Below are 13,923 nucleotides of genomic sequence, written 5' to 3' on the forward strand. Positions count from 1 at the left end.
ATAAAAGATGAAAACAGTCAAAGTTGAGGGGCAATTATGAAAACAAGGAAGCAGCTGGATGGCTAAATGGATAGAGCCCTAGAGTCAGGAGAATCTGAGTTCAAATTTGACTTCAGACACTTGACACTTACTAGATATGTCCTTGGGCAAGTCACTTAACCCTGATCACCTTGACAAAAAAAGACAAAGAAGAAAACAGGTATGATATACACATCATTGGTAGAATGGTAAACTGGTTCAACCATTTTTTAAGACAATTTGTGATTATTCAAATAAAGTCATTAAACAGTTCTTATCCTTTGACCAAAATAACCTATAATCCCAGGACATTGACAAAAATGGTAATAGGAGCCCTTTATTTGCAGTGGCAAAAAACTGGAGACAAAATGGTCAATCATCAGATGAGGCTTGGCAAAGCATAGTGCATGAATGTAATGAAAAAATTATGGCAAAAGAAATGAAGAATAAAGAATTCAGATAAACATGAGATCTGTAAAAAACGGATACAAAATAAATTAAGACCAACGTCTGTCCTAGAGAAAGAATGATAAAAATGTACCTCCCTCTACTTGGTGGAAAGGTAAAGCAGAAGAGGTGTTGTTGACCTGTGGCATGAACCTTTGTTAAAAGGGAAAGTTTATGGTCAGGGAGAGAAAATAGATCTAAAAAATTATTCATGTAAAAAACAAAAAGGCATCAATACAATATTTTTTTTTAAAAAAAAAGGAGCTGAACTGTAGATACAGGATGATGAATTCCATCAGCTATAATGCGGAAAATGGACACAGAGGTCACTGTAAATCATTCAAAGATATTCATCCAAATAGCTACACAGACAAAAAGTCCAACCAAATTCTGGGCAATATTAAGTGAAGTGTTACAAACAAAAAATGAAAACATCGAACAGTGGAAATAGCTCTGTCTTTGGAAATGGGGAAATGATTCTGACATAGTTTAGTAGCAGTGAAACCTTGGACAGATTAACTTGCTTCATCTTTCTGGGCCTCAATATCTTCATTTGTAAAATGAAGGTGTGTTAGGATCTTCTCTAAAGTCTCTTCCAACCAAAACTACGATCCTTTTGATCTCACCTTTATATAAAAACACAATGTACATTTCACATCTGAAATACCCTGTACATCCTTTTGCATAGAAGATATAATGTAACTAGGAACCATCCCGAGAAAAGCAACTATATTAATTCAAGGAATCAGAAGTCTACAACATTACAATATATTTAAGAGATTACAACTCTTCAAATCTGGAGAAATGAAGGCTGAGAAGGGATAAAAACAATTAAGATAAATTAAGACTAGTAATAAATCTCAAAATACTAAAACAAAGGGCACCCCTTTAAAGACTGAGATAGGGCTAAATAAGGAAGGGCTATTCTACAAAATCCACAAACTTCTCAAACATTATCACCAAGACACAGGCTGAAAAGAGCACAAAGTTTTTCACAAATGTACAAAAGCCATGACATACGTCATCCTCACATACATTACGATGTTTGGGGTTATGTCTGGCAGACATCGAACAGGACATGCTCTGTGGTGCCTACCAGCAACTGCATGGAACAACACGTTCATATGATGCTATGTAGCAAACTAGGATTCGGTGTTAACAGGTAAGTTTTTTTTGTGTTGCTTTTCCTAAGGTGGTCGTCTATCTAGACTTGTTCAGTTAAGAGACCAAGAATTTACTCAAGATAACACTGTAACTAGAAGTAAATATGTCTAGGTTAATTTTTTACATGTTGGGTCATTAGATCAAACATTGAAAGCCATGTATGAAAAAGAAGGCTAAAGTATTGTTGATGTTTTAGCATAAAATTATGAAAGTTAAAAAAGTACTGAATTTCACCTTTCCTTAACAATCAAAAATCAAATTTTCTGCTTATATAAAAAAGTAATGTATTCATATGTCTGGATGAAGATTAAAACTGAAATCCTGGAAACGCAAAGGGTCTGTAAAGATCTCCCAAGCTCACTTTAAAGCCAACTAAAGGGACTCATGGTTCACCATAAGAATACCCTTCAGATCACCTACTGAATCATTTCTTCTTTGATTTAGTACACATCTTATTTTTTTTTTCCACTTTGTCCCAATTTCTCTTTAACTACAAGAATACAGTGGGCAAACAAATTGACTAGAAAGCTTTTTTTGAGAATATTAGCCTTTTCTCTTTTGGGAAAATACAAGGAAGAAGTTCTTAGTACTGGGTTAGTAACAGTGCCTCTCCTGAATAAGGCAGGGCCACAAAGTGACAGGATCCAGTTTTGAGACTTACATGGTTTGGGGACCTGGAGGGGCAGTCACAACCATGTGTAACACTGAGGGCCAATGGAAGGCAGAACCCATGGATACACTGATAGAAAGCTAGAGAATGAGAGCCCACCAAGGCAGATGAATTATCTTCCTCCCGCAACCCTTCATCCTGGGACAGCCCCTCATCACTTTAGGCATGGACTACAGCAATAGCCTTGGTCTCAAGTCTCTCCCCACTCCCAGTAAAACTATCTCCAACTGATCCTGTATATAGATAGTTGTTAGCATGTAGTCTCCTCCATTAGAATGCAGTATCCCTGAGGTCAGGAATTGTTTTCATCCATCAACAAACATTTATTAAGCTTCTCCTATATGTCAGGCACTACTCTCTCCCCCAATGGGAGAGGACAGTACAAAAAAAGAAGTTGAAAGGTGGATGGAGTAGGAGGACTATGGAGTACAGAGAGGTGCGATCAGACGGGAAATGAAGAGATGGTTGATCTGTGAGCCTTCCTTAAAGGGGGGTTTTGAGAGCAACTCTTTGCTGTCCTCTGGCCTTCCAATCAGAGGGGTCTGAGTACTAAGGCTAATGAAATCTAGGACGAATGAGAAGTTTCCGAGTAATGTAGTTCCTGAGGGGGGGGCATGATGGAATCCAAAGGAGTGCTGCCGGGTGTTTTGGGGTTTTGTTTTGTTTTGTTTTTGCTTTTTTTGTATCCTTGGCGTTTAGCAAAGTGGCTGGCACACAGCAGACAATTAATAAATATTTATAATGTTTTTTCTTGCTTTCTCAAAGGATGGAAAGGAAGGAGTTGGAAGAAGAGGATTCAACACCGAAAATAAAATAAAATTGGATTTAAATAAATGCTTGTTGACTAACTCCACATTTTGGAGTATATTTGGTCGGCCTGATTTATCACTTCTACTTGTAAAAGTACTGACAAAGCGTATGGCTGGAATCCTAAGGGCTTTCAGGAGACACCATCCCACATGAGGCTAATCACACACAAGCAAGGAAAAGCTGCAAGGAGAATCAAAAAGAACCCAGCTTTAAGAAATACAATTTTTGATACTCGGAAGCAACATCCTCTATTCCAACTAGAGTAACTGAAATTTCCTACAGCTTCTAAAGCTAATTACCTTTTTTCTGCCAAGATTAAAAGAGGTTTAGAAGGTTCCACTTTCTGGAAAAAATGTCACTGTTTCAAACCAACAGGATGAGCTTTTCAGCAGCAAGGACGTTGCAATAGGGTCACATTTATCAAACTAAAAGGAAAACTGGGATGTTCGGATTTACAATACAGTTGCTGCTCCACAGTCTTCGTATAAAAGGAGGGAGGGGAGAGAATTTTAAAAGGGAGACAGAGAAAGAGGACGTTCTTCTCGGATAAATCACAACAAAGGAATCCCACCCAGCAATGGAAAGGGGGGCTGTGGCAAAGGACTCTCACAGGGATTTCAGTGTTTGGGGAGGCATTTCTACTCCCCCCCATCTTCTAACCTTTCTCTTTCTCTGGTCTAAACTGTAACACACACACAGACACAGCTGTTAATCTTAACACTAAAAATAAAATCACCGCCCATTTGCTGAAACACTTTCTCTTGCCCAAGACCTCTCGGAGAAAAAAAGCCAAACCGAGAAGCCCGGGCCCAGCTGGGCCTCTGAGGCGGCGCTCCGGGAGGCTGGAGGCTGTCCCGGCCAGCCCCCGGCGAGCAGCTGGAGCCGCACAGCTGGAGCCGCACAGCTGGGGCCCGCCACCGCTGGCGCTGGCCCTGCAGCTGCTCAGACAGACTGGGCTGCGGGGGAGACGGGGAGGGCAGGAAGAGGGGGAGGAGGCCCAGAGAGCTGGGGAGGGGGGCCAGGGACCTCAAACGGCTGCCGGGGTGGTGCAGGGCCGGGGGTCAAGACTCACCTTCCGGGACCACACACAGGCGAAGCAGGAGCTGGCACCAAAGGCAGACGAGGTCCCGGGCCCCCCAATACCCAGACCGCTGCCGAGGCCGAGGCTGCGATCTCCGCAGCCACCCCCGAAGCGCCGCCCCTCCCTCCTCCTCTGTTTGGATTCGATGGACCACGTCACTGCTTGCCACGAGACCCGGATCTGCCGGCTCCCGGAGCCGGCGCAACAGATTGCCGCAGCTAGAGACCCGGCTCGCGCCTCCCCTTCTCCCCCCACCCTTCCTCCTAAAAAGAAATAGATGAAGTCGTGGCTGGGAGCATGCGCGGAGTCCCAGCGCTTGCCCCGTCCGGCCGCCCGGTGCTCCAGCGGGAAGGGGGCGGGGGCAGGAGAAATAAACAAGGCTGCGGGTGGGGGCGGGACGAGCCTTTGGGCGTGCTCCCGGAACGCTCGGACGCCGGCTTTGGTTCTTTTCAGGTCGGGAGCGGCCGCGTCCTCAGGGAGGAAATCGAGTGAGGGGGCAGAGTGCCCAGGCCCTGGCGGTAGGGGTCGGGTAGGGGCCGCGAGTGCAGCTTGGGCAGCAGCTTGGGCAGCAGCTTGGGCAGCAGCTTCAGCCCGTTGTGGAGGCTGGAGAGGGACTGAGACGGACGTTGTACAGGCCTGTAGGCTTTTAAGCTGGACCCAGACCAGAGATTCTTAACCATTTTTTTTCGTTATCTGTCCCCTCCCCACTTCCACCCTGGCAGTCTGGTTCTCATTTCAGAATAAGGTTTTTTAATACGTATTATAGCAAAATACATAGTATTGCGAAAGAAACCAAGTATATTGAAATATGTTTATAAAAATATTTTTTTTGAAAAAGCAAGTTCACAAACCCCAGGTTAAGAATACCTGATGTAGTTCACCCTCTTTATCTTAGAGATGAGGTACTAGGAGCCAGAAAAATTAAATGATTGCTTAATGTGAACAGGTAGGACCAGAATTTGGACCCAGGTCCTCCGACCCAAAATCCATGGATGCTGATGACACAATGGACAGAGCTGTGGGGCTGGAATAAAGACCTGAGTTTAAATTTTGCCTGAGATACCGTGTGATACTTCTCAAGTCGCTTAATCTTCTCTTTTTCTATTTCCTTATCTGTAAAATGAGCTGGAGAAGGAAATGGCAAACCATTCTAGTATCTTTGCCAAGAAAATCCCAAAAGGGATCACAGAGTCAGACGTGACTAAAAGGACTGAACAAATTTCAGAACTACACTCTTCTTAAATTCCTTCGTTGTTTGGGTCATCTTCAGCATTGAGAAATTTACTAGTGAAACTTCGTAGATTCCTAGAACAACAGAATTTTGGAGCTAGTACAGAAACTATAACAGATGAGGATATTGAGGCAGACAGAGGTTAATTGACATGCCCTGGGTCACATAGCTGGTAGGTGTTGGAAGCAAGAATTTTGTGGAAGCCTTTCTGACTTCAGGTCCAGGACTCTATCCACTCTACCACCTATCTTCCCCGTAGATTATTTCATCTGAGCAGCCCTTCATTTTAAAGCTCCTTCCTTATTACATAAAAATACTCTTATCAGTCATGTTTCAGATATATAGGACTAACTAAAAATGAGTAAAGAAAAATAAAACATTACTTCTAAAGTTCTAGCTCTAACTCTATAATCCTACGAAGTAGGTATGCTACAAGAAGCCTTTTCTGACCAACCCCTTCACCCCCCTACACACTGTCCTCATGGTTAGCTCTTACTCCCTCTTAAAAATATGTTCTATCTGTTTACATGTTTGAGGGCAGAGATAGTATTTGTTTTTGTATCTCCAGAGCTTAGCACAACAGCCCACAAATAGTAGGTTCTTAATAAATGCTCATTGAATTAAGTGGACTGTTTCATGTTATATACCTCAAAATTTGTGTCAAACTGTCATAATCATAATCTTTAGATTATAGAGTCTTCATCCCCTAGGTATTTTCTTGTACAGTTTATTAGCTAAATCTCTTTTGAGTTCCTATACATTTCATTTGGGAGGTCTTGTGGCATTCCAGGCCTTGATGCTTATCAATGTCATACACAAATGGCAGCATTTGGAGAACCTTTCTATTTAGTAGGAAAGCAGCTAGATGGTGCAGTGCATAGATTATCAGGTTTGAAGTCAGGAAGACTCATCTTGAGTTTTAAATCTTGCCACTGACACTTACCAGCTGTATGACCCTGGGTAAGTCACTTAACCCTGTTTGCCTCAGTTTCCTCATCTGTAACATGAGCTAGAGAAGGAAATGACAAACCACTCCAGTATCTTTGTCAAGAAACACTAAAGTAGGTCACAAAGATTTGGATAACTGAACAACAAATTTTTCCTGGACAGAGCTGGTATGTACTTATTTGAAATGACTCAACAACAACTATTTACATTGGATTTTGCTCAGGACATCCTCCTTGAGAAGGTTGAACACCTTTCACAAGATACACATACACACATAAATATATACATATATACACATACATACATATACACACATACATGTTTTATATCATACTTAGTAGTGTTCATCAAAAGATAGCTGAATTAAGTTATCTCTTTGGTTGCATTTATCAAAGAAACTTATATGATAATAAAAATATGTACCTTGCTCATTATAGGTTAAATATGGAAATCTTCAGTGGTGCTTGCAGTACAGGAGTTTCTTTGAATAATATTTTACCTATAGAGAGACAAAAAGGAGGCCTCTGGTGAGGGAATATCTGTCTCCCTTGTTTTAACACTACTGCTTTCTGTTGTTCTACATTTTCTCTTTGTGTGCCAAAGCTACTTTATTACACTGGTTTAGCCGCTAAGTTCTTCACTATTGTTCATCCTTCATTCTCCAAGAGGACCAATGACACCATGAGGGTGATGTCTTGACTTTCAGGTGAATTGGACTTACGTGAGGAAGAGCTGAGAAAAGTTGAGGAAAGATCCCTAAGTAGCAAATCATTGAGTATGTATAATCTCTTCAGGGCCTCAGTTTCCTCATCTGTAAAGTACTAGATCTCTAAAATGCATCCAACAATTCAACAATTGTTTATTATTTATACCTACTACACACTAAAGACAGAGGGGGGGCGTTATAAAAATAAATATGACAGCCTTATGCAAAAGCATATTTAAAAGCTCCTTTTAAAGTTTCTCTAGAAATATTCAGAAATAATATTTTCCTCTAAAATTCTTCAAACTCTTGGGAAAAGCCCTTTGGAAAGGTAGATGACAGATCAAGGACAAAAAGGCTTTTCATTAGATGAATAAATTAAGGGCAGAAACCAGAAATTTAACTGAGTACCTCATCTTCATAATCTCTGCCTCTACAATGGGTACCTAGACTCACTCACTTAAGGACAGAGTCCTCTTTCGAATTCAAAGTTAGGATAGCCTACTTTTGGACTGCTCTAATTATTGGGAATTTTTTTTCCTGCTATCAAGCCTAAATTGACTTCTTTGCAACTTCCACATTTTGCTCCAGGTTCTGCCTTCTAGGACCAAACAAAACGGGTCTGACCTTTTCCCATTCAAAAGCCCTTCAAATACTTAGCTATCAAGTCCTACCTGGACTTTATTCCAAGCTTAACACCTCAGTTCCTTCCCTTGATCCTCATATGAAATTAATTCAAAACTCTTCACCATCAAAGTTTTCTTCTGCTGGATACTCTCCACTTTATCAATGTCCTTCTTAAACTGTGGTGAACAGAACTAGATGTGGTCTGAACAGGGCAGAGTGCAGAGGGACTCTTACCTCTTTATTCTTAGAAATTATGTCTCTCTTAATGAGGCCCAAAATCACATAAACATTTTTGGCAGCTGCATCATACTATTTGACTTATATTGAGCTTTTAACACCAAGAAAATAATATGTGTGTGTATCCACATTCTTTTTTTTTAATTTTGAGTTCCAAATTGTCTCCTTCCAGTCCCTCTTCTACCCACTGAGAAGGCAACAGTATCATACCCATTATAAATATGAAGTCATGCCAAACATATTTCCATATTAGCCATGTTGTAAAAAAAGGAAAGAAAAATAAAATGAAAAACAATGTGCTTTAATCTAGATTCAGTGTTTGTCGACTCTCTCTGGAGGTAGATAGCCTTTTTCATCATGAATCCTTTGGAATTGTCTTGGATCATCATCTTGATCAGAGTAGCTAAGTCTTTTGCAGTTGACCATTACAACATTGCTGTTAGTATAAAATGTTCTACTGGTTCTGTTCACTTCACTTTTTTTTAACAGTTCAGATAAATCTTTCCAGGTTTCTCTGAACCCTTCATCCCACTTCCACCCATTCTTGTCATGTCTTATAGCACAAATAGTGTTCCATCACAATCATATATATTAGAGTTTGTTCAGTCATTTTCCAAGTGATGAGCATCCCCCCTCAGTTTCCAGTTCTTTGCCACTACAAAAATAGCTGCTATAAATAGTTTTGTACATACAGGTCCTTTCCCTTTTCCTCTGATCCCTTTGGGATACAGACCTAGCAGTAGTATTGCTGGGTCAAAGGGTATGTATTAGTCCTTTGGGCATAGTTCCAAATTGAATGGTTGGACCAGTTCACAACTCCACCAACAGTGTATTAGTGTTCCCATTCTTCCACACGCACTCCAGCATTTGTCCTTTTCTTTTTCTGTCATGTTAGCCAATAATACAATAGGTGTGAGGTAGTACCTCAGACTTGTTTTAATTTGCATCTGTCTAATCAATTATGATTTAGAGCCTTTTATCATGTGATTATTGATAGTTTCAATTTCTTCTTCTGAAAACTGCCTGTTCATATCTTTTGTCCATTTATGAACTGCAGAATGGCTCTTATTTTTTATAAATTCCCCAAGACATTTATTTATTTATCTTCAGTGTTCCACAATCACTACCATACAACCTAGATTTTTTCTTTCCCTCCCTCCCTTCCCTTCCCTCCTTGAGACAGCATACAATTTTATATAGATTCTACACATACATTCCTATTAAATACATTATCACCATAGTCATGTTGTATAAAAGAATTAAAATGAATGGGAGAAATCATATAACAAACCAAAACGTAATACAAAAGAAAATGATCTGCTACAATCTGTGATTGAATTCCATAGTTCTTTCTCTGGATATGGAAGGCATTTTGCCTTAAAAGTCCATTGAGAATTTTTTAAGTCCTTGCATTGCAATGAAGTTCTAAGTCTACCAGAAAAAATCCTTGCACACTGTGGTTGTTGCTGTGTACAAAGTTCTCCTGGTTCTGCTCCTTTCACTCAGCATCAGATCATGAGTCTTTCCAGGCCTCTCTGAAGTCTTCCTTTTCCATTTTTATGATCTCTTGGGGATCCCCAAGATATTTTTAAAACAAATTATTGTCTAACCATGCCTCTCCCATTTTGTATTTGTGAAGTGGATTTTTTGAGCCCAAGTCTACATTTATTCTCAGTGAATTGCATTTTAGCAGATTCAACACAATGTCTTAGCTGAGTATTATACAGTGTTCTGTCTATCCCCTCCTCTCAGCTTTGTGTTACTTGCAAATTTGATGAACATGCCTTATGCCTCTATCTTCATCCTTAATCAAAATGAGAGTATGAGAATAGTTTAGAGCCAGATTGTGGAGTTATTAAAGCCAGGTCACGTTTTCTAGATCTCTCTTTTGAACCCATCATAACTTTCCTCATATTATACTAATCTATGTATATATCATACTCAGTACAGTATAATTTCAGAGGCTATGATGTTAAAAAAAAATCTAAAATAGTGTGTTTCACATTGTAGGTGTTTAATAAATGTTTGTTGATTTGAGACAATGAAAAAGAACACTAACCTGAGAGTCAGTCAGATTACTTAGTGTATGGGACCTAGAGGCATTTGGCAAGAGGCAGAATAGTTGGTAGATAAATGCAAAGCTTATACCTTCCAGAAAACCAGTGATCACAGTGTATTGAGAACTTTTGGACTTTTCCTGGCAATATGGATTTTCCTTGGGTAACATGAGTTTATGGGGACCAAAAATGCATCATTGATGGCAAAAGATAGTAAGAAGCAGTACTCACCTGTAGTGATATATATCTCTATATGTATCACCTGTAGTGATATATAAATATATTATGAAATATATATACATACACACACACACACATATACACATATATGTTTCCTACAGAGCCATTGTGTTGACCTCATTGTTGTATGCCTGTGAAACATGGACAGTCTACCAGCACCATGCCAGGAAACTGAACTGCTTCCATTTGAACTGTCTTAGAAAGATTCTGAGGATCACCTGGCAGGATAAGGTACCAGACACTGAAGTCCTTGCTTGAGCTGAACTGCCAAGCTTTCAAACGATGCTTTAAAGAGCACAACTTCGATAGGCTGGCCACATTATTCCAATACAAAATGTGCGCTCGTCAAAAACACTGTTATATCGAGAACTCTCATGGGGGAAGTAATCACATGGTGGTCAGAAGAAGTGATATAAGGACACTCCCAAGGTCTCTCTCAAGAACTTTGGATTTAACTCTGCAATATGGGAGACACTGGCACAAGACTGCTCAGCATGTTGTGCCCACATCAAAAAGGTGCTGTGCTCTGTGAGCAAAGCAGAATTGAGACAGCACAAAGTAAACGTAGGATGCACAAATTTGGAGTGCCTGCCTCAAAAATTCATATGCACTATCTGTGCCCAACCTGTGGTAGAGCATTCCAAGCTCATATTGGTCTGATCAGCCATAGATGGACACATTGAAACTTCACTTTATCATGGTGATGTTGTTTTTGTCCTCTTTGAAAACGAAGGACAATAACCACCAATATATATTTCCTATTGATTCACTAAAGGGAATGAAATATTAGCCCTTTCTATTTTTACTATGATCACATCAATGTAATATATGATATAACATACAGGAAGCAGAGTGGCATTGTGAATAAAGAGCTGGCATTAGAATTAGAAAGACCTACCTCTGACACATACTGGCTATGTAACTTTGGGCAAGACTTTAAGCTCTTAATTTTGTAAGCAAGCTTCTAACTATAAATTTGTGAGTAGTTGTTCATCTGCATTGTTAGAAAGAGTTCATCACCAGGCATTCCTTATACTAATGAAATTGCAGTTATTTACAGGGTGTTCAAAAAGTCCTCAACTTTATGCTATTGTATCAGTAAGCCTCGCAACATACACAGGAGGGCCTGCTACCACAGGTTTTTAGATCTGCATTCATAAAAGGAAAGCAACTTTCGAGAGGTTAACAGTCACTGTAATCAAGCACATGTATAATTCCTTTAACCAAGCACATATATATCATTCACCTAGTTCAGGGGAGTCAGCACCCTGAACTTCAAAGAAAATACAGAGAAATCAAAGATCAACAGACTTGGCTTCCTCTGCCTGACCATCAACAGAAAGATCCTATTTTGCTTGCCATCCACTCCATCCTTCCAGGATCCTTGTCCTTATAATCTAAATGGCCATAGATGCTGGAACAAATAGAAGCATTATACTTTGTGATGCAAATTCAAGTGATTTAAGTTTAAGGCAACTTGTATCTGAATATGCATTATCATTTCTTCAGTAAACACAACATAGTTCCCACAAAATAAACACATCATGAACTTTACATTTGCAGAATACTTAACATAGCAACTCACTACCAGGATGGCCATATGGCTTTAAACAAAGACAAAGGTATATGTATAACATAACATCATTCTTTGAGGAGAGAGCAACCAGCTCCTCCTTCCTCAATCCCAAACAGAAATGTCCAAGCAAAGTCCTTTTAGGGGTGTGTCCTCCCCACCCTACCATTTCAAACACTCTCAGGTGTAGGCTCTAATGAGCCAAGTCTCAGTCTTAATGCTTCTATTCCCCAATTCCAAGTCCTGAGAGGTGGCTGGGCAACAAAGCCAGCAGGGTGGAGTCCCTGAGGGGTACTGGGCATTTCCCTTCACCCACCACAGGCAACTCCACCCCCTAGGTTCTAAACTGTCACAGGAGAACACTACAAAAAGGCACACTCAGTGCCTTGCTGCAGTCTCAATCTTGCCCCAGGGCTGAATTCTGAGCTCCTGGGTTCCTCTTCGCCCTCCCCCCCCCCCCACCCAAGAGTCAGCCTCTCCCAGCTCCCAGCTGGGTTTATGCACTGACAGTTCCTCTCACCTCACCAAGGTTAGGATACATTTAGGTTGTTCAGGAGGCAATTTTCTGGTCCTGTTCCATGCCTCTCACCAAGGTCAGCACACTGGTTGTTCTTCACTTTGATAATATTTAACATAAAATTTTGGAATAATCTCTTTGTTCTCTCTGAAGCAAACTCAGAGGGTGCCTCTTCCTATGTCAGCAAAAGCCAGCCAAGGCTGACTCTACACTCCTTAAGGAGACCTTTAACCTAAGACACTATATCTTGAATAATGAGACTTTCCTTTATATCTTATTATCTATAGACATATACTATGTTATGGCATATTAATGGTAAAGAAAATATAGACATCTTAGGTTGTAATTTCCATTGAACTATGTTTACCCTTTCCTGTGTCAGCTATTTCGAATACCTGTTTAGGACAGGAAGCCTGGTGGGATTTTCTTATTGTATGTCACAGAGACATATGTTTACACAGCCTGGAATCTCAAGGCCCAACCGACATTACTTTGTTAATTGTCTTGTCTTACTAAATTTATGATTTGTTCAACTAGGAGAGTTCCTTTCTCATGGCAAAATGTATATAAGCCAGAAGATTTCTGCACTGGGCAGCCAGAACATTTCTGGCTCCATAATGCATTATGTTACCGTTGTCTTTAATAGGGAATTGATCGATTAATTCATTAAATCATAAAATGTATGCATTTAGCCTGTTGCCTTTTTTTACCCAAGTTTTCAGGTCAACAACTTCTGCTGCGGGGTTCAACAGGTTTCCAGTGGGTCCCAGGGCTCCATTCCTAATTCTTACTGCTCTAGTCTGGTTTCTGAATACAATACACTTTCAAGACTTTCACTCCTACAGTCACAGTCTGCAACCAGGCTAATCCACGGGAGCCCTGGCTCTGGTCACCCCCACCTCCTGGGGCACCACAGAATCATAGTCACCACAACTGGGAAACAACAGACAATTATCCTAGTCTCCATACTTGCCTTTTAATTTATGCAGATCCCCTCCTGATGACTACACCATAATGCAATAGTAAACACCCCAACATACACAAGAGGGCCTACTACCACAGGTTCTTAGATCTGCATTCAGAAAAGGAAAGCAACTTTCAAGAGGTTAACAATCACTTTAATCAAGCATATGTATCATTCCTTTAGCCAAGCACATATATCATTCACCTAGTTCAAGGGAGTCAGCACCCTGAACTTCAAAGAAAATACAGAGAAATCAAAGATCAACAGACCTGACTTCCTCTGCCTGACCATCAACAGACAGGTCCAACTGTCTGACCATAGTTACCAGAGAGGGAATCACCAACATCTGGGTTTTCCAAGGCAGGGGGCTCCTCAGCAGCTTCCCAAAGTCCTCATCTGGCCAAACAATCCCTTCCAGTCGACAAGCTCCAAAGTAAAACTTCAACTCAGAGTATTTATACCTTTTTTAGAGCAAGAGGGCATCACAACCCTTGAGAACCAGAGCCTCATTAACAAAAGGCTTGAGTCTTCCCACAAATCTTCCCTAATCAACCTCCCCTTAATGGGCAGGTCCATTAATGAGTGGGGAAGATTTTTAATCATATTAAAATAATTAGCAATACAAATACATATATT

At 40.4% G+C, this 13,923-nt stretch overlaps 1 protein-coding gene across 2 annotated transcripts in view; it reads right to left on the reverse strand.

Moving 5' to 3' along the window:
• SMIM14 (small integral membrane protein 14) overlaps nucleotides 1-13,923 on the reverse strand; it is a 99,537-nt gene that overhangs the window by 56,089 nt on the left and 29,525 nt on the right. Inside the window, exon 2 of one of the 2 annotated variants that reach the window (XM_072620538.1) lies at nucleotides 6,793-6,868. The gene's annotated coding sequence lies outside the window, so the exon portion shown is untranslated. Of the gene's footprint in view, nucleotides 1-4,181; nucleotides 4,518-6,792; nucleotides 6,869-13,923 lie in introns of those variants that run through there. The other variant, XM_072620537.1, reaches the window with a different exon arrangement.

Source organism: Notamacropus eugenii, chromosome 6 (assembly GCF_028372415.1).
Source record: "Notamacropus eugenii isolate mMacEug1 chromosome 6, mMacEug1.pri_v2, whole genome shotgun sequence".
Classification (NCBI taxonomy): Eukaryota; Metazoa; Chordata; class Mammalia; order Diprotodontia; family Macropodidae; genus Notamacropus; species Notamacropus eugenii.